Source organism: Ranitomeya imitator, chromosome 5, assembly GCF_032444005.1.
Source record: "Ranitomeya imitator isolate aRanImi1 chromosome 5, aRanImi1.pri, whole genome shotgun sequence".
NCBI lineage: Eukaryota > Metazoa > Chordata > Amphibia > Anura > Dendrobatidae > Ranitomeya > Ranitomeya imitator.
The window spans coordinates 201,787,915-201,815,282 of record NC_091286.1 but is presented as its reverse complement, the minus strand read 5'-3'; positions in this window follow the sequence as shown (position 1 = coordinate 201,815,282).

Genomic DNA, 27,368 nt, shown 5'->3' with positions numbered 1-27,368 from the left:
CGGATTTTTCCGCAGCGGATTTGATAAATCCGCAGTGCTAAACCGCTGCGGATTTATGGCGAATATATCGCGGTTTTTCTGCGCATTTCACTGTGGTTTTACAACTGCGATTTTCTATTGGAGTAGTTGTAAAACCGCTGCAGAATCCGCAGAAAGAAGTGACATGCTGCGGAATGTAAACCGCTGCGTTTCCGTGCAGTTTTTCTGCAGCATGTGTACAGCGATTTTTGTTTCCCATAGGTTTACATTGAACTGTAAACTCATGGGAAACTGCTGCGGATCCGCAGCGTTTTCCTAGTATGTGCACATACCTTTAGAATTAGGCTATGTACACACGGTGCGGATTTGGCTGCGGATCTGCAGCGGATTGGCCGCTGCGGATTCGCAGCAGTGTTCCATCAGGTTTACAGTTCCATGTATACCAATGGAAAACCAAATCCGCTGTGCCCATGGTGCGGAAAATACCGCACGGAAACGCTGCGTTGTATTTTCCGCAGCATGTCAATTCTTTGTGCGGATTCCGCAGCGTTTTATACCTGTTCCTCAATAGGAATCCGCAGGTGAAATCCGCACAAAAAACACTGGAAATCCGCGGTAAATCCGCAGGTAAAACGCAGTGCCTGTTACCCGCGGATTTTTCAAAAATGGTGCTGAAAAATCTCACACGAATCCGCAACGTGGGCACATAGCCTTAGGGTTAGTGTTGGAATTAGGGTTGTGGTTAGGGTTGTGATTAGGGTTATGGCTACAGTTTGGATTAGGGTTAGGGGTGTGTTGGGGTTAGTGTTGGAGGTAGAATTGAGGGGTTTCCACTGTTTAGGCAAATCAGGGGTCTCCAAACGCAACATGGCGCCACCATTGATTCCAGCCAATCTTGTATTCAAAAAGTCAAATGGTGCTCCCTCACTTCAGGACAAACTGGACAACAACATTTAGGGTCCAATTTCTCCTATTACCCTTGGCAAAATAGGAAATTCCAGGCTAAAAAATCATTTTTGTGGAAAGAAAAATTATTTTTTATTTTCATGGATCTGCATTATAAACTTCTGTGAAGCACCTGGGGGTTTAAAGTGCTCAATATGCATCTAGATAAGTTCCTTTGGGGGGTCTAGTTTCCAAAATGGGGTCACTTGTGGGGGAGCTCCAATGTTTAGGCACACAGGGGCTCTCCAAACACGACATGGTGTCCGCTAACAATTGGAGCTAATTTTCCATTCAAAAAGTCAAATGGCGCTCCTTCCCTTCTGAGCAATGCCGTGTGCCCAAACAGTGGTTTACCCCCACATATGAAGTATCAGCGTACTCGGGAGAAATTGCTAAACAAATTTTAGGATCCATTTTATCCTATTGCCCATGTGAAAATGAAAAAATTGAGGCCAAAAAAATTTTTTGTGAAAAAAAAGTACTTTTTCATTTTTACGGATCAATTTGTGAAGCACCTGAGGGTTTAAAGTGCTCAATAGGCATCTAGATAAGTTCCTTGGGGGTCCAGTTTCCAAAATGGGGTCACTTGTGGGGGAGCTCCAATGTTTAGGCACACAGGGTCTCTCCAAACGCGACATGGTGTCCGCTAACGATGGAGATAATTTTTCATTCAAAAAGTCAAGTGGCGCTCCTTCCCTTCCGAGCCTTACCATGTGCCCAAACAGTGGTTTACCCCCACATATGTGGTACCAGCATACTCAGGACAAACTGCGCAACAATTACTGGGGTCCAATTTCTCCTGTTACCCTTGTAAAAAATAAAAAAATTGCTTTTTAAAACATCATTTTTGAGGAAAGAAAAATTATTTTTTATTTTCACGGCTCTGTGTTGTAAATGTCTGTGAAGCATTTGGGGATTCAAAGTGCTCACCACATATCTAGATAAGTTCCTTGGGGGGTCTAGTTTCCAAAATGGGGTCACTTGTGGGGGGTTTCTACTGTTTAGGCACACCAGGGGCTCTGCAAATGCAACGTGACGCCCGCAGACCATTCCATCAAATTCTGCATTTCAAAAGTCACTACTTCCCTTCTGAGCCCCGACGTGTGCCCAAACAGTGGTTTACCCCACACATGGGGTATCAGCGTAACATAGTAACATAGTTAGTAAGGCCGAAAAAAGACATTTGTCCATCCAGTTCAGCCTATATTCCATCATAATAAATCCCCAGATCTACGTCCTTCTACAGAACCTAATAATTGTATGATACAATATTGTTCTGCTCCAGGAAGACATCCAGGCCTCTCTTGAACCCCTCGACTGAGTTCGCCATCACCACCTCCTCAGGCAAGCAATTCCAGATTCTCACTGCCCTAACAGTAAAGAATCCTCTTCTATGTTGGTGGAAAAACCTTCTCTCCTCCAGATGCAAAGAATGCCCCCTTGTGCCCGTCACCTTCCTTGGTATAAACAGATCCTCAGCGAGATATTTGTATTGTCCCCTTATATACTTATACATGGTTATTAGATCGCCCCTCAGTCGTCTTTTTTCTAGACTAAATAATCCTAATTTCGCTAATGTATCTGGGTATTGTAGTTCTCCCATCCCCTTTATTAATTTTGTTGCCCTCCTTTGTACTCTCTCTAGTTCCATTATATCCTTCCTGAGCACCGGTGCCCAAAACTGGACACAGTACTCCATGTGCGGTCTAACTAGGGATTTGTACAGAGGCAGTATAATGCTCTCATCATGTGTATCCAGACCTCTTTTAATGCACCCCATGATCCTGTTTGCCTTGGCAGCTGCTGCCTGGCACTGGCTGCTCCAGGTAAGTTTATCATTAACTAGGATCCCCAAGTCCTTCTCCCTGTCAGATTTACCCAGTGGTTTCCCATTCAGCGTACTCAGGAGAAACTGGACAACAACTTTTGGGGTCCAATTTCTCCTGTAACCCTTGGGAAAATAAAAAAATTCTGGGCTAAAAAATTATTTTTGAGGAAAGAAAACGTATTTATTATTTTCACGGCTCTGCGTTATAAACTTCTGTGAAGCATTTGGGGATTCAAAGTGCTCACCACATATCTAGATAAGTTCCTTGGGGGGTCTAGTTTCCAAAATGGGGTCACTTGTGGGGGGTTTCTACTGTTTAGGCACACCAGGGGCTCTGCAAATGCAACGTGACGCCCGCAGACCATTCCATCAAATTCTGCATTTCAAAAGTCACTACTTCCCTTCTGAGCCCCGACGTGTGCCCAAACAGTGGTTTACCCCACACATGGGGTATCAGCGTAACATAGTAACATAGTTAGTAAGGCCGAAAAAAGACATTTGTCCATCCAGTTCAGCCTATATTCCATCATAATAAATCCCCAGATCTACGTCCTTCTACAGAACCTAATAATTGTATGATACAATATTGTTCTGCTCCAGGAAGACATCCAGGCCTCTCTTGAACCCCTCGACTGAGTTCGCCATCACCACCTCCTCAGGCAAGCAATTCCAGATTCTCACTGCCCTAACAGTAAAGAATCCTCTTCTATGTTGGTGGAAAAACCTTCTCTCCTCCAGATGCAAAGAATGCCCCCTTGTGCCCGTCACCTTCCTTGGTATAAACAGATCCTCAGCGAGATATTTGTATTGTCCCCTTATATACTTATACATGGTTATTAGATCGCCCCTCAGTCGTCTTTTTTCTAGACTAAATAATCCTAATTTCGCTAATGTATCTGGGTATTGTAGTTCTCCCATCCCCTTTATTAATTTTGTTGCCCTCCTTTGTACTCTCTCTAGTTCCATTATATCCTTCCTGAGCACCGGTGCCCAAAACTGGACACAGTACTCCATGTGCGGTCTAACTAGGGATTTGTACAGGGGCAGTATAATGCTCTCATCATGTGTATCCAGACCTCTTTTAATGCACCCCATGATCCTGTTTGCCTTGGCAGCTGCTGCCTGGCACTGGCTGCTCCAGGTAAGTTTATCATTAACTAGGATCCCCAAGTCCTTCTCCCTGTCAGATTTACCCAGTGGTTTCCCATTCAGCGTACTCAGGAGAAACTGGACAACAACTTTTGGGGTCCAATTTCTCCTGTAACCCTTGGGAAAATAAAAAAATTCTGGGCTAAAAAATTATTTTTGAGGAAAGAAAACGTATTTATTATTTTCACGGCTCTGCGTTATAAACTTCTGTGAAGCACTTGGGGGTTCAAAGTGCTCACCACATATCTAGATAAGTTCCTTTCAGGGTCTAGTTTCCAAAATGGGGTCACTTGTGGGGGGTTTCTACTGTTTAGCCACATAAGGGTCTCTGCAAATGCAACGTGACGCCCGCAGAGCATTCCATCAAAGTCTGCATTTCAAAACGTCACGACTTCCCTTCCGAGCCCCGGCATGTGCCCAAACAGTAGTTTACCCCCACATATGGGGTATCACCATACTCAGGAGAAACTGGACAACAAATATTGGGGTCAAATTTCTCCTGTTACCCTTGGGAAAATTAAAAAATTCTGGGCTAAATAATTATTTTTGAGGAAAGAAAACGCATTTATTATTTTCACGGCTCTGCGTTATAAACTTCTGTGAAGCACTTGGGGGTTTAAAGTGCTTACCACACATCTAGATAAGTTCCTTTTGGGGTCTAGTTTCCAAAATGGGGTCACTTGTGGGGGGTTTCTACTGTTTAGCCACATCAGGGGCTCTGCAAACACAACGTGACGCCCGCAGAGCATTCCATCAAAGTCTGCATTTCAAAACGTCACTACTTCGATTCCGAGCCCTGACATGTGCCCAAACAGTGGTTTACCCCCACATATGGGGTATCAGCGTACTCAGGAGAAACTGGACAACAACTTTTGGGGTCAAATTTCTCCTGTTACCCTTGGTAAAATAAAAAATTGCGGGCTAAAAAATCATTTTTGAGAAAAGAATTTTTTTTCATGGCTCTGCGTTATAAACTTCTGTGAAGTACTTGGGGGTTCAAAGTGCTCACCACACATCTAGATGAATTACTTTGGGGGTCTAGTTTCCAAAATGGGGTCATATGTGGGGGATCTCCAATGTTTAGGCACTCAGGGGCTCTCCAAACGTGACATGGTGTCCGCTAATGATTGGAGCTAATTTTCCATTTAAAAAGCCAAATGGCGTGCCTTCCTTTCCAAGCCCTGCCATGCGCCCAAACAGTGGTTTACCCCCACATATGGGGTATCAGCGTACTCAGGACAAACTGGACAACAACATTTGGGGTCCAATTTCTCCTATTACCCTTGGCAAAATAGGAAATTCCAGGCTAAAAAATCATTTTTGTGGAAAGAAAAATTATTTTTTATTTTCATGGCTCTGCGTTATAAACTTCTGTGAAGCACCTGGGGGTTTAAAGTGCTCAATATGCATCTAGATAAGTTCCTTGGGGGGTCTAGTTTCCAAAATGGGGTCACTTGTGGGGGAGCTCCAATGTTTAGGCACACAGGGGCTCTCCAAACACGACATGGTGTCCGCTAACAATTGGAGCTAATTTTCCATTCAAAAAGTCAAATGGCGCTCCTTCCCTTCTGAGCAATGCCGTGTGCCCAAACAGTGGTTTACCCCACATATGAAGTATCGGCGTACTCAGGAGAAATTGCTAAACAAATTTTAGGATCCATTTTATCCTATTTCCCATGTGAAAATGAAAAAATTTAGGCAAAAAGAATTTTTTTGTGAAAAAAAAGTACTTTTTCATTTTTACGGATCAATTTGTGAAGCACCTGAGGGTTTAAAGTGCTCAATAGGCATCTAGATAAGTTCCTTGGGGGTCCAGTTTCCAAAATGGGGTCATTTGTGGGGGAGCTCCAATGTTTAGGCACACAGGGTCTCTCCAAACGCGACATGGTGTCCACTAACGATGGAGATAATTTTTCATTCAAAAAGTCAAGTGGCGCTCCTTCCCTTCCGAGCCTTACCATGTGCCAAACAGTGGTTTACCCCCACATGTGAGGTATCGGTGTACTCAGGTGAAATTGCCCAACAAATTTTAGGATCCAATGTATCCTGCTGCCCATGTGAAAATGAAAAAATTGAGGCTAAAGAATTTTTTTGTGAAAAAAAGTACTTTTTCATCTTTACGGATCAATTTGTGAAGCACCTGGCGGTTTAAAGTGCTCACTATGCATCTAGATAAGTTGATAAGTTCCTTGGGGCGTCTAGTTTCCAAAATGGGGTCACTTGTGGGGGAGCTCCAATTTTTAGGCACACAGGGGCTCTCCAAACGTGACATGGTGTCCGCTAAAGAGTGGAGCCAATTTTTCATTCAAAAAATCAAATGGCGCTCCTTCCCTTCCAAGCCCTGCCGTGCGCCCAAACAGTGGTTTACCCCCACATATGAGGTATTAGCGTACTCAGGACAAATTGGACAACAACTTTCGTGGTTCAGTTTCTCCTTTTACCATTGGGAAATAAAAAAATTGTTGCTAAAATTCATTTTTGTGACTAAAAAGTTAAATGTTCATTTTTTCCTTCCATGTTGCTTCTGCTGCTGTGAAGCACCTGAAGGGTTAATAAACTTCTTGAATGTGGTTTTGTGCACCTTGAGGGGTAAGGTTTTTAGAATGGTGTCACTTTTGGGTATTTTCAGCCATATAGACCCCTCAAACTGACTTCAAATGTGAGGTGGTCCCTAAAAAAAATGGTTTTGTAAATTTCGTTGTAAAAATGAGAAATCGCTGGTCAAATTTTAACCCTTATAACTTCCTAGCAAAAAAAAATTTTGTTTCCAAAATTGTGCTGATGTAAAGTATACATGTGGGAAATGTTATTTTTTAACTATTTTGTGTCACATAACTCTCTGTTTTAACAGAATAAAAATTCAAAATGTGAAAATTGCGAAATTTTCAAAATTTTCGCCAAATTTCTGTTTTTATCACAAATAAATGCAGAATTTATTGACCTAAATTTACCACTAACATGAAGCCCAATATGTCACGAAAAAACAGTCTCAGAACCGCTAGGATCTGTTGAAGCGTTCCTGAGTTATTACCTCATAAATGGACACTAGTCAGAATTGCAAATAATGGCCAGGTCATTAAGGTCAAAATAGGCTGGGTCATGAAGGGGTTAATAAAGGAAAAAACTGGTCACCTGCAGCAATCAAAGCTATTTTTTGGGAGTTTGCTGCACCGTAGTGCAACAGAAAGAACGCAAAAGTGTATGGATGACAATCAAATTCAATCCAGAAAAATGTTTCAATGATTTTTCTCAGTTTTAGATATTACAGAAATGTTCACAGACCACATAACAATGTATGTCTGAGAAATGGAAGACTTCAAAATGTTTAAAAGCTTTTGTTTGCTTTTAGAGATCACAGAAATACTTACAGACCAAGTAACACTGTATGTCTGAGAAATGGAGGCCTACAAAATTTGTAAAAGCTTTTTAGCAGTTTTACAGATCACAGAAATGTTCACAGACCACATAACACTGTATGTCAGAAATGGAAGCCTACAACATTTTTTAAAGCATTTTATCACATTTAGAGATCACAGAAATATTCACAGACCACAAAACAATGTATGTTTGATAAATGGAAGACTACAAAATTTGAAAAAGCTTTTATTCTCTTTTAGAGATCATGGAGAAATGGAAGCCTATAGCATTTTAAAAGCTTTTGTTAACTTAGAGATCACAGAAATATGTACAGGCCACGTAACACTGTATGTCAGAAATGACTGCCTACAAAATTTTTAGAAGTTTTTTAGTAGTTTTACAGATCACAGAAATGTTCACAGACCTCGTAACAATGTATATCTCAGAAATGGAAGCCTTCCAAATTTTTAAAAGCTTTAGATCACTTTTAGAGATCACAGGAATATTTACAGACAAAGTAACACTGTATGTCTAAAAAAGGATGCCTACAAAATATTTAAAAGATTTTTATGTAGATTTACCAATCACAGAAATGTTCACAGACCAAGTAATACTGTATGTCTGCGAAGTGGATGCTTACAAAATTTTTAAAAGCTTTAACCCCTTAAAAGCTTTAACCCCTTTCTGCCATCAGACATACTATTCCATCCATGTCACCTGGAACTTAATTCCCAGGGATGGAATAGTACATCTAAGGCGATCATCCGCTCTCACGGGGGGGGGGGATGCGCGGCTGATTGCAGCCGGGTGTCAGCTGATTCTCACATCAAGTGCAACGAGCGGTCATGGACCACTCCCGTGGTCTGCATGCTATAGAAGCGATCAGCCTGCAGGAAATGATTGTCTCATAGTGGGACACATGGTAAAAGTAGGAATGAATAAAAAAAATTTTTTTAAATAATTGTAAAAATATTTTAGAATAAATATTGAATTGTTTATTATTTTCTTTATCAATAAATATTTAAATGAAAAGACAATGTAAACAATAAAAGTACACATATTTAGTATTGTCATGTCCATAATGACCCGACCTATGAAAGTGTCCCACTAGTTAACCCCTTTAGCGAACACCATTATAAAAAAAAAGCAAAAAATCAATGCTTTATCATCATACCGCCGAACAAAACGTGCAATAACACGCTATCAAAAAGATGGATATAAATAAATACGGCTGAAAACATCATCTTGTCCTGCAAAAAACAAGCCACCATACAGTTCCATCACTGGAAAAATAAAAAATGTTATAGCTCTCAGAATAAAGTGATGCAAAAATTATTATTTTTTTATATAAAGTAGTTTTTATTGTATAAAAGCGCCAAAACATAAAAAAACAATGCAAATGAGGTATCGCTGTCATCGTACTGACCTGAAGAATAAAACTGCTTCATCAATTTTACCACACGCGGAACGGTATAAACGCCCCCAAAAGAAATTCATGAATTGCTGGTTTTTGTTCATTTTGCCTCCCAAAAATTGGAATAAAAAGAGATCAAAAAATGTCATGTGCCCGAAAATGGTACCAATAAAGACCTCACATGACTCTGTGGGCCAAAATATGAAAAAATTATAGCTCTCAAAATGTGATGCAAAAACTATTTTTTGCAATAAAAAGTGTCTTTTAGTGTGTGGCAGCTGCCAAACATAAAAACCAGCTATAAAAACCCACTATAAATAGTAAATCAAACTCCCCTTTATCACCCACTTAGGTAGGGAAAAATAATAAACTAAAAAAATGTATTTATTTCAATTTTCCCGTTGGGGTTAGGGATTGGATTACGTTTATTTATTGGGATTAGGATTAGGGGTGTGTTGGGGTTAGAATGGGGGGGTTTCCACTGTTTAGGCACATCAGGGGCTCTCCAAATGCAACATTGTGTCCGATCTCAATTCCAGCCAATTTTGCATTGAAAAGTCAAACAGCGCTCCTTTCCTTCCGAGCTTTGCCATGTGCCCAAACAGTGGTTTACCTCCACATATGGGGTATCGGCGTACGCAGGACAAATTGTACAACATGTTTTGGTGTCCAATTTCTCCTGTTAGCGTTGGTAAAATAAAACAAATTGGATCTGAATTTTTTTGTGAAAAAAAGTTAAATATTCATTTTATTTTTAAACATTCCAAGAATTTCTGTGAAGCACCTGAAGGGTTAATAAACTTCTGGAATGTGGTTTTGAGTACCTTGAGTGATGAAGTTTTTAGAATGGTGTCACTTCAAATGTGATGTGGTACCTAAGAAATAAATGGTGTTGTAAAATTAAGAATTCGCTGGTCAACTTTTGTTCCAAACAATTTTATTGGATTTTCAACTGAAAATAGGGTAATTATGAGGGGTGGGTAGGGGGGGGGGAAGGGAAAGGGAAATGATAAGAGGGGGTAAGGGGAAAAATAACATTAACAGTCAGTATAATGTACATCAGGTATCAAACATTTTGTTGACATAAAAATATGCAAACATTTAGTGAGTCATGTGGTGTACATCTTGTAAATGAACATATTAACATGTGAGAGTGTGAAACTTTTATTAACCTAAGTCATTCCTTCTAAAGTTAAAGTAGTTATGTTAGTTACTCTTGAGGTTCAAGAAGTCAGAGGGGGGAAAGACTTATCCCATTTGGACCATTTTTTTGTGAATTTGGTGAGTTGATTGTTTGCTAAGGCGAATTGGAGTTCATGGGCTCTGTGTTGAGTAATTATAAGCTTTATTTCAGTTAATGAGGGGGTGTGTTGACTCTTCCAATGATAAGCTATACTGTTCTTTACTACTATGCAGATATGGATTATGATGAGTTTCACAGCATGATCCATTTGATCCAGTTCTAATGAAAGTAGGGCTGTCTGAGGTGAAAGGGTGAAAGGAGTGTTAAGAAGTTTACTAAATATTTTTTTTGAAATCTGAGTCCATAGGGAATTTATAGTTGGGCAGTTCCAGAAGACATGTAGCATGTCTCCATTTTGTCCGCAACCTCTCCAGCAGAGGGGGGAGTTAGAGGACCCTATATGAGCTAGTCTATTTGGTGTGAAATACCAGCGCGACATGACTTTAAAATGAGACTCTTGTAGGGACATTGATGTGGTGGACTGATAAGAGACAGAAATGGCCTCCTCCCAGTCTTCAGTACTAAATGTAGAGTTTAGGTCCTTTTCCCATTTTTTGATTGAAGGGCTTTTGGAGAGGTTATGGTCAAAATTAAAACAGTTGTAGATAAATCTGTGGCTCCAAAAAATGCGGTGACCAACATTACTCAGTATTTTAATCGAGTCTTCAGAAAATTTTGGTTTTTTCTCCAGGAATGATCTGATGTTCTTTTTAAGGATCAAATAATCCATGAAAAAAGAAGAGTGGATACCAAATTTACTTTTTAATGTTTGGAAGTCTACGAATCTTTGTCCATTGAAAATATTTCCTATTTTTACTACTTTTGAGTTGGGCCATATGCTAGGTAAGGTCTCGTTGATTATGGAGTATGTGAGGGACAAAGGGACTTCTTTGATGATGTCTAGATGATTTGTACTTCTCTTTGGTTGTGATATTTTATACCATGCTTTAGCCACCGCTTGAAAAACAGGATGGGCAACGAAGTTAGGTGGATTGTCACATAAGGCCTTATAGATGATTAGTTTGGGGTGGGAATTATTATTTATTGCAGTTTCCAGGTCAAACCATACTGGGGGGTCTGTATCCCTGAGCCAATGCATGCTTTGTTTTAATAATAAGGAGTCATAATGGGCCTTGATATTAGGAATGTTAATCCCTCCATTAAGTCTCCTTTTAAAGAGGGTTTGTGTGGCTGTTCTTGATCTTTTATAGTTCCAGATGAAGGAATTGATCTGGGTTTGTATTTTTGCAATGTGAATGGCAGGTATCAGTAGAGGGACGCATCTAAAAATGTATAAGATTTTTGGGAGTGTGAACATCCCCACTGTAAGGGCTTTGCCCCACCACGATAGCAAATTATCTTTATGAATCATGCAATCTTTATTTACTGTCTCATATAAGAGTTTCAGATTCGACCTCATTGTACCTAAAAGGGTTTTATTTATTATAATTCCTAGATAGGAGAACTCTCTCTCGCACCATTTGAATGATGTTGTGTCTTTGATTAATCGGGTTTGGTTTTTATTCAGATCTAAAGGCAGGATATTTGATTTATTTTCATTGATCTTATAATTTGAGAGTAGGGAGAATTTTTCTATTTCAAGGAGGGTTTCAGGAATTGAGTTTTCTGGGTTGGTTAGTGTTAAGATAATATCGTCGGCAAAGAGTGTTATTTTGTGATGACGCGTTTTAGTAGTGATCCCTGTAATTTCGGTATTGGACCTAATTGACTCTGCTAGGGGTTCCATAACCAGATCGAATAATATAGGGGATAAGGGGCAGCCTTGCCTAGTGCCATTGCTGATGTTGAAGGGGTCTGAAATTTGGTTGTTACAGCAAACCCTTGCTTTGGGTTCTGAGTAAAGCGCCATGATGCGTGCAACCAGGGTATCATCAAAACCAAATTTAATAAGGGTTGATCTCAGGAAGTCCCAATCGATTCTGTCAAATGCCTTTTCGGCATCTAGAGACAGTAAGGCTAATGGAGTTTTGTTTTGATTAGCCCTTTTTATGACATCGATGATCCTTCTGGTTGCATCAGCAGGCTGCCTACCCTTAATGAAACCCATCTGGTCGTTTTTGATGAGGTTGGGTAGGGATAAACTAATTCTATCTGCCAAGATCTTGGAGTATATTTTTATATCGGTGTTTATAAGTGATATTGGCCTGAAGTTTTCTAAGGCTTCTGGGTCGCCTTTCGCTTTGGGTATGACTGAGATTGATGCCATCAGCATCTCCGGGGGGAAAGTACCACCTTGAAAGATGTGGTTGAAAACTTCGGCTAGATGTGGAGAGAGAGTTTTAGTGTAGGATTTGAAATAAGCGTTTGTGAACCCATCTGGGCCTGGGGATTTGTGGATTTCTAGTTTATTAATAGTATTTTCTATTTCGTCTGTTGTGATCGGTGACTTTAGAAATAGTAGATCATCTGGTGACAAAGAGGGAAGATTGATGTGTGACAGAAATTTCTCAATATTATCAGCTTTTTCCGCAATTTGTGAGGGGTCGTTTTGTTTGGGGTTTAAATTATAAAGTTTTGCATAGAATTTCGCAAATTCATTCGCTATATCTCGTGGGTGGGATATTTTACCTCCGCCATCTGCTGAATTGATTCTACTGATCCTGCTATGGAGTCTCTTTTTTTTTATTTTGTTGACCATAAATTTGGTTGGTCTATTGTGGGACGTATAAAATTTGTATTTGGATGCTTTTACAATAGCATCATAAGGTGAGAATAATAAGTCCCTAAGGTCAGATCTTAGCTTATTGAGTTCACTGTGTGAGTCCTGCGATGTTACTGTGGAGTTAAGTATTTTGTTTTCTAGTTTACGAATTTCATGGGATAGTTCTTGGATTTTATTTCTGGACTCTTTCTTTTCTTTAGAGGTAATGCCCATTATAACTCCTCTGACTACCGCCTTATGGGCACACCAGTTGGTACAAGGGTTTGTCATGGCTGATTTATTGTCCTTAAAATAATTATCAATAGCTTTTTGTATGATTTGTTTGTTTGTTGGATTATGTAAAGTTTTAACATTGCATCTCCAGAGTCTGGTGTTTAATAGGAAGGGACCTATTGTAATTTTTCCAAAGACTGGTGCGTGGTCGGAGATGGTTCTGTCTCCAATTGAAATCTCTTTACATTTAGTTAGGGAGAAAATGTCCGATACAATCAGATCGATTCGAGATGCTGTGTTATGAACTTCTGAGAAATGTGTATATTCTCTAGCTGTAGAATTTATGCATCTAAATGAATCAAATAGTTCATTTTTATCTAACCAAGAATTGAGGTTGTCAGTAATGGGTCTAACCTTCGAGGAGGAGTCAAGTTTATTATCTGGAGTGATATTGAAATCGCCCACTAGAAACAAGTTTCCTCTCTTGACCTCTGAAAGTTTTTCCATTAATCTGTTCAAAAACGGAATTTGTTTCTTGTTCGGGGCGTATATATTTACCAGTGTACATTCTTGCTCATTTATTTTACAAATTAAAATATGGTATCGACCTTCTTTGTCCCTGTATTCTTCCAGGGCTTCAAATGGGGTCGAGCTTCCTATTATTGTTATGACTCCTGCTTTTTTTTTTGTGTTGCATGCCTCAAACATATGTTGAAACTTGTGGTGGGAAAAATATGGGTGGTTCCCCTCCAGGAATTTTGATTCCTGGATGCATGCTATGTCTACATTAGATTTGATCAATTCCCTCCAAAGGGCATGTCGTTTCCTTGGGTTATTCAAGCCTTTGACATTATATGAAACGATTTTTAATTCCATTTTTGCATTCGTAAATGACTAGGTTTTAATTTTTCCATAGCAGTTATTAAAACTCACAAAGGTTCAATGTAAATAGGTCGAACAACTTTAACTTAACTTTAATTATCAATAATTGTCGTCAATTAGTAACAACTCGATATGGCAAGAGTTCAACTGTTCAAATAATAACCTGTGGAAATAAATGTTAGAATTATCATCAAACGGCAGTAATTCGATACGGCTAGAGTTTAACTATTCAAATAGTATCCTGTGGAAAGAGAAAATGCTAGAATAAACAGTTATTTCTGCTCAGGTAGATCAAAAAAGAGACTACCTCTACTCAATGGGGGTATATCTGTGGAAGGGAAAAAACAGGGAATGCATCCAAGAAAAAGTGAACATCGGGCTCAACTCGCCCATCTCTTTAGCTATGATCACTGTAGGACTTGCTTGATTCAGTCTTTCGTGCTGGGGAATGACTCTCTTATTGACTGGATGAAATCCATACCTTCCTCAGGAGAGTGTAATGGGATGGTTCTTGCTCTGTAGGTTACCAACAACTTTAATGGAAAACCCCATCTGTACTGTATCTTCTTCTCTCGAAGGATGGCAGTGACTTTGTTAAATTCCCTACGACCATCCAGTGTCTCTTTAGAGAGGTCTGGGAATATTTTTAGTTCCTTGTAAGGTTCAGGGAAAGTCTTATTAGTTTTCAGGTAGTTTAAAATTCTTTCTTTTGTCTGGTAAAAATGAATTCTTAGGATCGCGTCTCTGAGGACCTCTGGAGATATCCTAGGTGGTCGTGGAAGTCTATGAGCCCGGTCTATGATGAGGTCTGAGGGAGTTAGGTCCGGAATGGCCGATTTAAAGATACCCTGTATGTGGTCCGAGAGTTCTTCTGGGGTTATGGCCTCCGGTATGCCTCTAATTTTTAAATTGTTGCGACGTCCCCTGTCTTCAATATCCGCCATTTTTATTCTTAGTTTGTGAACCTTGGCGGAAATATACTCCAGGTCAACTGTTGTTTCAGTGGCGCTTCGTTCTAGTTTTTGAATCCTGTTTTCATGATTTGTTAGCTGTTTATCTACCTTTTCGCAGAACTTCAGGAATTGCTGGTTGGCGTCGTCGATTTTTTTGTTTTGCATTTCGAATCTCTTGTCTAGTAACGTGCTTAGTTTATTGTACATGGCGTCATCATTGTCTTGGTTTTGTACGGTTGCATGGGATTGTGTAGTCATATGGCTCTGTTCGTATATTTCTTCAGGATTATCCGTTCTTGATCTTTGTTTGGCTGGGCTTGGGTTTGGGGAGCAATCGTTTGAAGACTCTTCTGAGTCGTAGATATCTTGTAGATTCTCATATTTTTCTCCGGTAGCTCCTGGTGTGTTTCTTTTAGAGGAGAAAGAAGAGTCCATCTTGTTTGGTGATTGGGGTTTTTCGGTGAAATTCACTTTTCTATTTAATTCCGGACGATGATTGATGTCTCTTGGTGGGGATCTTGATTTGGTAGGACTAATAAGGTTTACTTGATCCTTTTCAATTAGTCGGTTGCTCTAGTATTTGTTTTGCTTTAGTGCACTTTGGGATTTAGCCAAAGGTAGGTGAAGAGCTCCACTTTTTGGTTTAGAGCCACTCATGGTGGGTGTACTTGTTGGCGTTGACTAGTCCTGGTCTGGTCAAGTAGGACTGTTGGTTTCTCTGAGGAGACTTAAAATTGGGGTGGATGAGGACTCTGAAGTCTGGACAGGTAGGTTTTGGTATTTTTAGTCTCTGTTTAATGCGGCCAGCTAGTAGTTTGTGCCTCGGTATGAATTATCGAGTTTCTCCAAAGGAGGAATAGATCAAGTCAGAGATATGTCCTGTAAGTTATGAGCGCAGTCTGGCCTGATTTAGGTAGATTAGTAGGTAGGGTTGGGATGCTATTCCCCTGCGCCCCTTTTTCCTACTGGCTCATATTTCAGGGCGTAGGCCACACCCCCGTGGGGCCAAACTTGAGCGTCTTAATGGAACAGGATTTATGATTTACTGTACAGTCAATACAGCGGTTAGTAGCAGTTACAGCCTAGATATATGGGATCTGCTGCTTTTTCATATAGGAGGAATGGAGCCTCCGTGAGCTGTCAGTGGTGTGGCAAACGTTCAGTTAATATAGTTTTGAGTTCACTGCAGCCTTAGGATAGTGGAGTTGACAGTGCAGCATCAGTGGGTTATTTGTAATATGTCACTTTGCCTTTAATAAGGTGTTTTTATTCACTGTGACCTATAGAAAGACCGCAGCATTACTGGGGTTATTTAGCTGGCCCCAACTGTGTGTTGCAGACACTTTTTATATGTTTCAGGTACCCTTTTCAGGGAGAATTGGGGATCCTAAAGATCTTTTGTAGCCAGAGATAGGAGAGTCTGCTGTTCAGTTGTGCTTTTATATTCCTCCACCTCTAGCTTATTATCATCTGCAGCTGTTCTTATGCTGCAATGTCCAGTAAGGCGCCTGAAGAGTGGAGGTAGTGCAGGGGTATGGCTGAGACTTCTGGGGTCTTATGTAGCCAGGACAGCTTTATTACTGTTTTAATAAATGTCAGTGTTCACTTATTACAAGTGTAAGCCCCAGGTGAACTTCATGAACTCCTGTGCAGTTGGGACTCTTTCGCAGCTGTTTAATCACTGATGGGGCTGCTGATCCCTCCGCCCTGCACCAGGCACCTTTGGGGAGAGACCCAGGGGACACGTTTAGTGCAGGGGTGAAGTTATAGAGGTGGCACCCTCCCCCCTGCATTCAGCGCTGCCCGCCGGATACTCTGAGCGGCCGGGACTTCTTTACCGCCGATTAAACTAAGTCGTCGGTGTGGTAGTGCGGGCGCGCGGCTGGGACTTTGGATCCCACCGCCCTGCACCGAGCGCTGTTCCTGGAAGCTCCTGTGCTGCTGGATCTTCTTTGCCGCTGAATGTACTGTGCCGGTGGCGTACTGGTGAAGATGTGCGGCGAGGACTTGGGATCCCTCCGCCCTGCACAGAGCGCCGATCAGCGAAGCTCCTGAGCGGCCGGATCTGCTTTCACCGCTGTTTAGCCGGCGCTTGCAGCGGCGGCGGTGTATGCTTTCGGTTTTGAGCTCTCGCTCGTGTGTGCCTCTCTTAGTGGGGGAAAGGGGGGTCCGCTGGGGGTAGACTAGCTAATTAGAGCTGCCCCTTAGCCTTAGATCGGCGGCACAACTTCTGAAACTGTGTCCTTTTGCACTGTGCTGCGGTGGGGACTACTTTTTCCCTTTGCAGCTGCACTATATGAGCGGTCTGTTTCGGGGAAGAGAATAAGGTGGTGCCTCCCCAAAAAGGGCTTCTGGGGGTCCCCTGATAGTCTGGGGTAGAGGTCACAGTACCTTGTGATCCTTATGGAGAGTCACAGCTCCTTTTCCTCCTCACGTTAGGAAGTGTGGACGATATCCCTCCGCCTCAAACACAACGCAGATGTCCTCTTGTTTGATGTTGTATATTTCCACGTTTATGGGTTTAAATCCTCTAGAACCGGGTTCTGGCAGGTCCAGGGTCCCTCAGAAAAGTTTACAGACTTGGAAGTCCGGGTCACGCGTCCGCTTTTCGTTGTTTTAGTTCCGATTTAGAGGGAGCTCAGGGATCCTGCTTCCAACCACAGCAGTGCTCAAGCCACGCCCGCTGGTCAACTTTTAACCCTTATAATTCCCTAACAAAAGAAAAAAAAAATTGGTTCCAAAATTGTTCTTTACAAAGTAGACATGTGGAAAATGTTACTTATTAAGTATTTCGTGTAATATATCTCTGTGATTTTAGGGCACGAAAATTCAAAGTTGGAAAATTGCGAAATTTCCAACATTTTCGCGAAATTTCCATTTTTTTCACAAATAAATGCAAGTCATATCAAAGAAATTTTATCACTATCATGAAGAACAATATGTCATGAGAAAATGTCAGTATTACGGGGATCCGTTTAAGTGTTCCAGAGTTATTACCTCACAAATGGACAGTGGTCAGAATGGTAAAAATTGGCCTGGTCATTAACATGCAAACCACCCCTGGGGGTTAAGGGGTTAAGAGGTCTGGCTCCTACAGACCAGTTAGACACTCCAAATCAACTCGTTACCTGCATTAAAGACAGCAGTCTTACATAGTCACCTTTATAAAAGTCTCCGGTCCACAGACACAATTAATCAGTCAGACTTTAATCTCTGCAATATGGGCAAGACCAAAGAGCCTTATAAGGAAGTCAGGGACAAGATCATAGACCTGCACAAAGTTGGAATGGGCTACAAAACCACAAATAAGATGCTGGGTGAAAAGGAGACAACTGTTGATGCAATAGTAAGAAAATGGAAGAAATACAAAATGACTGTCAATCGACATCTATCTGGGGCACCATACAAAATCTCCCCTCATGGAGTATCCTTGATCATGAGGCAGGTGAGAAATCAGCATAAAAATACACTGGGGAACTTGTTAATCATATGAAGGCAGATGGAACCACAGTCACCAAGAAAACCATTGGTAACACATTACGCCGTAAAAGTTCAAAATCCTGCAGTGCTCGCAAGGTCCCCCGGCTCAAGAAAGCACATGTGCAGGCCCGTCTGAAGTTTGCCAATGAATACATGCATGATTCTGTGAGTCATTGAGAGAAGGTGCTGTGGTCAGATGAGACAAAAAATTGAGGTGTTTGGCATTAACTCAACTCGCCGTGCTTGGAGGAAGAGAAATGCTGCCTATGACCGAAAGAACACTGTCCCCACTGTCAAGCATGGAGGTGGAAACATTATGCTTTGGGGGTGTTTCTCTGCTAAGGGCACCAGACAACTTCACTGCATCAATGGGAGAATGGATGGAGCCATGTACTGTAAAATCCTGAGTGACAACATCCTTCCCTCTGCCAGGACATTAAAAATGGGTTGTGGCTGGGTCTTCCAGCAAAACAATGAACTAAAACATACAGCCAAGGCAACGAAGGAGTGGCTCTAAAAGAAGCACATTAAGGTCATGGAGTGGCCTAGCCAGTCTCCCGACCTTAATCCCATAGAAAACTTATGGAGGGAGTTGAAACTCCGAGTTCCCAACAACAGTCTCAAAATCGTAATGATTTAGAGATGATCTGCAAAGAGGAGTGGACCAAAATTCCTCCTGACATGCGCAAACCTCATCATCAACTACAAAAAAGTCTGACTGCTGAGCTTAACAACTAGGTTTTGGTGTTAAGTCTTGTTTGCCAGAGTGATCAAATACTTATTTCTCATTGCAAAATGCAAATACATTTTATATAATTTATACAATGTGATTTTATGGATTTTACTTTTGATATTCTATCTCTCAATGTTAAAATTGACCTTAAAATTATATTTATACTTATTTCCCCCACTGTATGTTTGAGAAATGGGCACCTACAAATTTTTTAAAGCTTTTAAAAAGTTTTAGATTACAAAAATGTTCACAGACCTCATAACACTGTATGTCTGTGGAGCGCCCCATGGGGCCATGGGGTACTCGGTACCAGGTCCTTCAGTTCTCAGGGGGATGTCACGGTGGCTGACTCGGTCCGTGGCCCTTGGGACGTCCGTGTTAAAGGGAAAGGTCTTTAAAGGGATAGTTCGTGACACCACCTGTGGCATTCGGTCAGGGTGACCGATGATGCTTTAAGGGGTCCGCTGGGGTGATGTTATGGCAGCTGGATGGTATACCTTCCCACAGGTGAAGTATGTCCCCAGGGCTTCCCAGTGTGTAGATGGTGGATGGTGTGAGGCACAGTGAGGAACGAGGACACAAGGTTGCAGTCTCTTTACCTTTTACTGAAGGCTTCAACATCCACAGTCCAGAGCACAGATCACAGGGCTGGCAGAGTCCGGCCAGTTTGGACGCAAATCCTGAGCCCCCCTATCCAAGAAAAAATCAGTAGCCTTCCTCTAGCGCCTTGGTGTTGTAGTACCTTACTGCTAAGCGTCTCATAAGGTCCTCACAGATGTTGTAGATGTTATGTCTCTTTCTCTGTCCATCATTCAACAAAGTGCAACGATTCAACATTCCCTTTAAGAGTTCCAATAGCATTCAAGTCTTTCAATGAGGCAGTGCAAACAATCAATCACATCAAGATTCAAGTTCGTTTAGCAACATAAGTGACATGATGCAAGGGACCTGTGACGAACCCCCAACGTTGGTCTTGGGGGGCTAAAAAGCATGTAACCTGACCCGGAATTCTGCCACACCAACGGGTTTTTCTTCACGTCGCTGAAAAACAAGCAATTCTCACAACAAGATTAGTAACAGTCTCTATTGGAGGCAGTCTCTGTAAAAACCACCATTGTAAAACCAGTAGGAAGCACATTTAAGAAGGTGCAAACTATTTGCAAGACAGTTTGTGAATCATTCACCGTCCATGATTCAAGTGTTCTTTAAACGGAAAGCAAGGCAACTTGTGCAAACTAAGGATCCCCTTAACAGGGAACCCCTTTTAGAAATAACCCTAGTGGAGTTCAAAACTTGGAATACTCCTTGAACTGAGGACCCCTTTAAGACATAACCCTAGATGGGTTTAAAGCAGCAAACAGATTGAACAATTAAGTATGTACAGTCAGTGTTCCTGTTTTCGGTAGGTTCTATTGCAGTTCTGGAGGTAGCACTGGTGGAGGTAGCCCTTTTGGGTACTGGCGGCTACCAGGTGATAAGGTTGGCAGAACGCACCGAATATATATATGTATAAATAGGTGAGTTCGCAACCCGGGGTCCACCGTGCAGGAGAGGAACCTGCTTCTGGCAAATGGCAGCCCTATATGGCGGTATAAGCAAACTCTGTTAACTCCACAGAGTCGCTGGAAATAAGATACATGCAATACTCCTCAACGGAGGTGCCGGTATTCTAGGGGCTTATTTCAGCTGGTCCCTGAACACACACATACAGGCGCAACCACAATTAACAAGCTCATGACATGACGTGATACTAGCGCACCTTTTAAAGCTGCAGCACGTACAGGACCTTCCAAGAAGGACCAATGGAAGGCTGCCACAGAACTTGATCAGATACAGGGCCTTCCTGGAGGACCAATGGAAGTCGCTGCAGTACCTGAGTGTTATGAACTGGTGGCCTTGGAGCAGCATGAGACGTACTCTGGAGAAGGTGGTCCCTGTACTGACCGCAAACCCTGAACCTAGCAGCGCAACTAAAAGCAGCCGTGGGGGGTACCTAACACTCCCTAGACCCCTCGGCACAGCCTAAGATCTAACTACCCCTAAAGACAGAAACAGGAAACCTTTCTTGCCTCAGAGAAAATCCCCAAAGGATAGATAGCCCCCCACAAATATTGACTGTGAGAGGAGAGGGAAATAACATACGCAGATATGAAATCAGATTTTAGCATAAGAGGCCATACTAGCTAAAAAGAAAGGATAGAACAGAGTACTATGCGGTCAGTATAAAAACACTAGAAAATATCCACCGCAGAAAATACGGATCACCACATCTGACTAAAGACATGGGGGGTATATCTGCATCTCCAGAGAAATAGCTAGGCTGCAAAAAATCCTTCACAGACCAAGCTGGACAAGACAAAAACATGAAAATGCACAGAACTATAAGGTCCACTGCAGGTGGACAGCAAAAACAAAGCCAGGACTTATCTTTGTAGAAAAACACAGCAAACTGGAAAGACCAGCAGGGAAGTGAATCCTTCAAGAACAATGGACAACTGGCACTGACTAAAGGATCCTGCAAAGCTATATACCCCAGTCAGTCCTGCAATTAGTAGATACACATGTCCACTCCTGCAATCCAGGCACAACTGCATTACCCTCTACAACCACTGGAAGGAGCCCAAAAGCTGAATTCACAACAGTACCCCCCCCCTTGAGGAGGGGTCACCAAACCCTCACCAGAGCCCCCAGGCCGATCAGGATGAGCCCGATGAAAGGCACGAACCAAATCAACGGCATGGACATCAGAGGCAGAAACCTAAAAATTATCCTCCTGGCCATAACCCTTCCACTTGACAAGGTACTGAAGCTTCCGCCTCGAAAAACGAGAATCCAAAATCTTCTCAACAACATATTCCAACTTCCCATCGACCAATACAGGGGCCGGAGGATCAACAGAGGGAACAACGGGCTCCACATATTTCCGCAACAAAGATTTATGGAAGACATTATGAATAGCAAACAAGGCCGGAAGCGCCAGGCGAAAGGACACCGGATTAATAATCTCAGAAATCCTATAAGGACCAATAAATCGAGGCTTAAACTTAGGGGAAGAAACCTTCATAGGAACATGATGGGAAGATAACCAAACCAGATCCCCAACCGAAGCCGGGAACCAACACACCGACGACGATTAGCAAAACGTTGAGCCTCCTCCTGAGACAGCACCAAATTGTCCACCACATAAGCCCAAATCTGCTGCAACCTGTCGACCACAGAATCCACACCAGGAAGGTCAGAAGGCTCAACCTGCCCAGAAGAAAAACGAGGATGAAAACCAAAATTACAAAAAAAAGGCGAAACCAAAGTAGCCGAACTGGCCCGATTATTAAGGGCAAACTCGGCCAATGGCAAAAAAGCCACCCAATCATCCTGATCAGCAGACACAAAGCATCTCAAATAAGCCTCCAAGGTCTGATTAGTTCGCTCAGTCTGGCCATTTGTCTGAGGATGAAATGCAGAAGAAAAAGACAAATCAATGCCCAGCTTGGCACAAAAGGCCCGCCAAAACCTAGAAACAAACTGGGAACCTCTGTCGGACACAATATTCTCCGGAATACCATGCAAACGCACCACATGCTGAAAAAACAATGGAACCAAATCAGAAGAAGAAGGCAATTTAGCCAAAGGCACCAAATGAACCATTTTAGAAAATCGGTCACAGACAACCCAGATAACCGACATTCTTTGGGAAACAGGAAGATCGGAAATAAAATCCATAGAAATATGTGTCCAGGGCCTCTCGGGGATCGGTAATGGCAAAAGCAACCCACTAGCGCGGGAACAGCAAGGCTTAGCCCGCGCACAAATCCCACAGGACTGCACAAAAGAACGCACATCCCGAGACAAAGAAGGCCACCAAAAGGACCTATTAACCAAATCTCTGGTACCAAAAATCCCAAGATGGCCAGCCAACACAGAACAATGAACCTCAGAAATCACTTTAGTAGTCCATCTATCAGGAACAAACAGTTTCCCCACAGGACAGCGGTCAGGCTTATCAGCCTGAAATTCCTGAAGAACCCGTCGCAAATCAGGGGAGATGGCAGAAAGAATCACCCCTTCCTTCAAAATGCCGACCGGCTCAAGAACCCCAGGGGAATCAGGAAAAAAACTCCTAGAGAGGGCATCCGCCTTAACATTCTTAGTACCAGGAATGTACGAGACCACAAAATCAAAACGGGGGAAAAACAGAGACCATCGAGCCTGTCTAGGATTCAGCCATTTGGCAGACTCGAGGTAAATCAGATTCTTATGATCGGTCAGGACCACAATACGGTGCTTGGCCCCCTCAAGCCAATGTCGCCACTCCTCAAATGCCCACTTCATAGCCAACAACTCCCGATTGCCGACATCATAATTGCGTTCCGCAGGCGAAAACTTCCGAGAAAGGAAGGCACACGGTTTCATCAAGGAACCATCAGAATTCCTCTGAGACAAAGCGGCCCCTGCCCCAATCTCAGACGCGTCAACCTCAACCTGAAATTGAAGAGAAACATCTGGCTGACGCAACACAGGGGCAGAAGTAAATCGGCGTTTAAGCTCCTGAAAGGCAGAAACAGCCGCGGACGACCAATTCGTCACATCAGCGCCTTTCTTGGTCAAATCGGTTAGAGGTTTAACCACACTGGAGAAGTTGGCAATGAAACGACGATAAAAATTAGCAAAGCCCAAGAATTTCTGAAGGCTCTTCACAGATGTGGGCTGAATCCAATCATGAATGGCCTGAACCTTAACCGGATCCATTTCTATAGATGAGGGAGAAAAAATGAAACCCAAAAAAGAAACCTTCTGCACTCCAAAGAGACACTTTGACCCCTTCACAAACAAAGCTTTATTATGGAGGATCTGAAATACCATCCTGACCTGTTTCACATGAGACTCCCAATCATTGGAAAAAATCAAAATATCATCCAAATATACAACCATGAATTTATCAAGATAACTCTGAAAGATATCATGCATGAAGGATTGGAACACAGATGGGGCATTAGAGAGTCCGAATGGCATCACAAGGTATTCAAAATGGCCTTCGGGCGTATTATATGCAGTTTTCCATTCATCACCCTGCTTGATACGAATAAGATTATATGCCTCTCGAAGGTCAATCTTAGTAAACCAGCTACACCCCTTAATCCTAGCAAACAAATCAGTAAGCAAAGGCAAGGGGTATTGAAATTTAACCGTGATCTTATTCAAGAGGCGATAATCAATACAGGGTCTCAAGGATCCATCCTTCTTGGCAACAAAAAAGAACCCCGCTCCCAACGGTGAAGAAGATGGCCGAATATGCCCTTTCTCCAAAGACTCCTTAATATAGCTCCGCATGGCGGCATGTTCAGGCATAGACAGGTTGAAAAGTCGACCATTAGGGAACTTACAACCTGGAATCAAGTCAATAGCACAATCACAGTCCCTATGCGGTGGAAGGGAACTGGACTTGGGCTCATCGAATACATCCTGAAAGTCTGACAAAAACTCAGGAACTTCAGAAGAGGGGGAAGAGGAAATTGACATCAAAGGAACCTGATCATGAACCCCCTGACAAGCCCAACTAGTCACAGACATGGATTTCCAGTCTAACACCGGATTATGTAGCTGTAACCATGGAAAACCCAGCACAATATTATCATGCAAATTATGCAACACCAGAAAACGACAATCTTCCTGATGGGCTGGCGCCATGCGCATGGTCATCTGTGTCCAAACTGAGGTTTATTTTTAGCCAACGGTGTAGCATCAATGCCCCTCAAAGGAATAGGGTTCTGCAAAGGCTGCAAGGGAAAACCACAACGTCTGGCAAATTCTAAGTCCATTAAGTTCAGAGTGGAGCCTGAATCCACAAATGCCATGACAGAAAATGATGATAATGAGCAGATCAAGGTCACAGATAACAGAAATTTAGGTTGTATAGTACTGATGGCAACAGAACTAGCGATTCTCTTGGTACGCTTAGGGCAATCAGAAATAACATGAGCAGAATCGCCACAGTAAAAACACAACCTATTCTGACGCCTGAATGTTTGACGTTCAACTCTAGACAAAATCCTATCACACTGCATAGGCTCAGGGCTCCGCTCAGAGGACAACGCCACAGTGTGCACAATTCTGCGCTCGCGCAAGCGCCGATCAATCTGAATGGCCAGAGACATAGAATCACTCAGACCAGCAGGCGTGGGGAACTCCACCATAACGTCTTTAACGGATTCAGAAAGACCCTTTCTGAAAATTGCCGCCAAGGCATCCTCATTCCATTTAGTCAGTACAGACCATTTTCTAAATTTCTGGCAATACGATTCTGCCGCTTCTTGACCTTGACACAGGGCTAACAAAATTTTCTCAGCCTGATCCACAGAATTAGGCTCATCATACAACAACCCCAATGCCTGAAAGAACGAATCAACATCAGGCAAAGCAGGATTGCCGGTTTCCAGGGAAAATGCCCAATCCTGTGGGTCACCACGCAGCAGAGATATGATGATTTTAACCTGCTGAATAGGATCACCAGAAGACCGGGGTCTTAATGCAAAAAAACAGTTTACAGTTATTTTTGAAACTCAAAAATTTGGATCTGTCACCAAAGAATAAATCAGGAGTGGGAATCTTAGGTTCTAAGGCAGGAGTTTGAACAATATAATTTGAAATACCCTGTACCCTAGCAGCAAGCTGATCCACCCGAGAACCTAACTCCTGAACATTCAGGTTAATACAAGACTCCGTAGCCACCCAGGGGTAAAGAGGGAGGAACAGACCAAACAGGCAAAGTAAAAAAAATGGCTCAAAATCTTTCCACCCTTCTTCTGAGATGCAATTAACTCATTGTGGCCAGTTGTACTGTTATGAACTGGTGGCCTTGGAGCAGCATGAGACGTACTCTGGAGAAGGTGGTCCCTGTACTGACCGCAAACCCTGAACCTAGCAGCGCAACTAAAAGCAGCCGTGGGGGGTACCTAACACTCCCTAGACCCCTCGGCACAGCCTAAGATCTAACTACCCCTAAAGACAGAAACAGGAAACCTTTCTTGCCTCAGAGAAAATCCCCAAAGGATAGATAGCCCCCCACAAATATTGACTGTGAGAGGAGAGGGAAATAACATACGCAGATATGAAATCAGATTTTAGCATAGGAGGCCATACTAGCTAAAAAGAAAGGATAGAACAGAGTACTATGCGGTCAGTATAAAAACACTAGAAAATATCCACCGCAGAAAATACGGATCACCACATCTGACTAAAGACATGGGGGGTATATCTGCATCTCCAGAGATATAGCTAGGCTGCAAAAAATCCTTCACAGACCAAGCTGGACAAGACAAAAACATGAAAATGCACAGAACTATAAGGTCCACTGCAGGTGGACAGCAAAAACAAAGCCAGGACTTATCTTTGTAGAAAAACACAGCAAACTGGAAAGACCAGCAGGGAAGTGAATCCTTCAAGAACAATGGACAACTGGCACTGACTAAAGGATCCTGCAAAGCTATATACCCCAGTCAGTCCTGCAATTAGTAGATACACATGTCCACTCCTGCAATCCAGGCACAACTGCATTACCCTCTACAACCACCGGAGGGAGCCCAAAAGCTGAATTCACAACACCTGAGCATGTGACCCTAGACCTCCACTGAGACATCTTACTGTGGGCATGCTCAATGTGTGCAAAGCAGGACTTAGTCCCAGAAAAGCCTGCTCACCCCAGACCAGTGCAGGGTACAATAGCAGAGCCTGAAAAGGCAGCAGTAACCCTTTGCACAGTATCAGGCTGAGTGAGACGCTGGGACTGACGTCTCCGCTGAGCAGGCTCCACTGCGGCCGATGCAGTATGGGAGACCGCAGCAGACACGGCTCGAGATTCCCCCTGTGCAGCGGCGGGAACTCGACTCCTATCACCAGGTGCTACATATGGGGCTCCCTCACTCCAGATGGGGGTCTGAGTGCCCACTGAATTCTGCTCTGGAATAGCCTTGGCACAGGTTACAGTTGGTTCTGTAGTTACCGCAGTCTCTGTGGTGGTGACAGTACACACTGTGGTCCTTGTAAAGGTGCAGGTAGGGGTAACTGTATGCGTAATGAGAGTGGCTGCAGTTTTGGCACAAGGTGGCGCTGTTGTCACAGGAGGAGGCATAGCTGATGCTTTAGAGCTGTTTGTCGTAGAACCTCTGCGCTTGTGGACATTTAAAGCAAACCAACCCTTTTCACCAAGGTGCCTGGTGTAGGTGACACTATCTCCTGGATACAGGTCCCTATCCAGGTGTCCTTTCCAGAGATGGGATTCCACGTCCCTCCGGTTTATGAATATTTCTGCGTACAACCCCTGCTCCTTAAAGAAACCCCATCTTCCTTGCAGTTTAAAAGAGACCACTGTGCCCTGCTTATGCGGGGCCTGGTTAGTGGTATGGTCCTTGCGGGCCTGGGCTTTGACCTGCAGATCCTGCTTGTCAAAAGGCTCTGCGCTGAGCCTGGTGTCTTTCTCTTCCCACTTGTGGTCGAGCTGGGACTGGTAGTCTTC